The sequence below is a fragment of the Myotis lucifugus genome, unplaced genomic scaffold (genome assembly GCF_000147115.1).
Source record: "Myotis lucifugus unplaced genomic scaffold, Myoluc2.0 scaffold_240, whole genome shotgun sequence".
Lineage (NCBI taxonomy): Eukaryota > Metazoa > Chordata > Mammalia > Chiroptera > Vespertilionidae > Myotis > Myotis lucifugus.
The window spans coordinates 237316-238907 of record NW_005871288.1 but is presented as its reverse complement, the minus strand read 5'-3'; positions in this window follow the sequence as shown (position 1 = coordinate 238907).

Sequence of the window (1592 nt, the reverse complement as noted above, 5' to 3'; positions counted from 1 at the left end):
GCTCTGGCCTACCTCTTTGGGGCAATCCATTGAGGACGCCTCAGATGTGTGGGTGGGGCCTACCTCTTAGGGGTGATGGATCACAGAGCTCCCGCACTGTGAGAGGGCACAGGCCAGGCTGCCCCCACCCCAGTGCACGAATTTTGTGTACCGGGCCTCTAGTTAGAATATAAAAGACACTAATAATGGAATTATCATAATATTTTCATGATTACTAGTATAAAGTGGAATGAAAATACTACAAAACAGATGCAAATAAAAGAAGTGTGAAGATAATTGTTAGTTATTCTCTGTGATGGCTAATGCATGTCTCCCACAGAATCAATCACACTCTTAATAAAAGCTACCACAGTTGACCCTTGAACAACATAAGGGTTAGGGAATGCCAACCCCCTGCACAAAATTCCATGTATAACTTTCAACTCCCTCAAAACTTTCATAATAGCCTACCAATAATATAAACAGTTGATTAACACAATTTTGTATATGTACTTTATACTGTATTCTTATAATAAAGTAAGCTAAGAGAAGAAAATGTTACTAAGAAAATCATAAGAAAGAGAAAACATATTTATAATATTCATTGAAAAAATCCACATGTAAGTGGATCTACGATATTCAAACCCATGTTTTTGAAGGGCCAACTGTACTTATTAACTACCACCACGAAGTGCCTGCATGCACACAACAATCCAACAAGGAAAGCATCATTGTTCCCATTTTATAGGTGAGGAAATGGAGGCTCAGTGAGATGATTAGGAAACTTTCTCCAAGTCACATATTTAATCACCTCTAGATTCATTGTCTCACACTGTTACAAGAGAGGCACCTACCAAGTTCCTGCCTTTGCCTCTCTCCTCTTTCTGCAGCCCGGGCCTCTTCACCTGACTTGTAAAGATTGGTGATGTCCCCTCTGACTCCACCCAACTCCTCTCTCTAGAAAGGGGAGAAATAAGAAACTGTAATGCAACACTTTGAAACTCAGCTCCAAGTTACTTCCAATGCTTGTCCAAGAGAAACAAAAGAGTTCTGAGTTTCTTCCTTGTCCCTATAACCAGTATCCACATAATTTTTACCCACTTGTTCCCAGTGACCCAGTTCTGCCTAGGACTGGTGCCCTGGTTACCTTGGGCATCCCTTTCTTTGGACTGGAATGCTTCCCTTGAACTCCAACCAGGAGTCTGAGGCACTGCCACCTGACCACAAAGTTCACTGTGAGTCTCCTAGCATTGCCTGCTTGGATCCCTTGGGCCTCTAGATTCCCTAACATGGAACACGAAGCCTTTCTAGCGGTTGTGTATGTAATCAACTTACTGATTTATTGGTTCCTGCTCATCTCTCCAGCCTCACCCTCACACCCCCGTACCCCAGTCATACTGAGCTACTTGCAGATCTCTGAATTTGGCCTGTCCACTTTTTCCCACAGGACTTGGAAGCATTTCTCCCTTTATCTGAATACTTTTCTTTACTCTTCCCTGGTTGTCTGGGTCTGCCCTTATTTAGAGATCAACTTAGATATCACCTCTTCCAGGAAGTTGGCCTGTGCTTTCCGAAGGCACCCTGGGTTGACTCCTCAGTCTTTCTACTAAAAG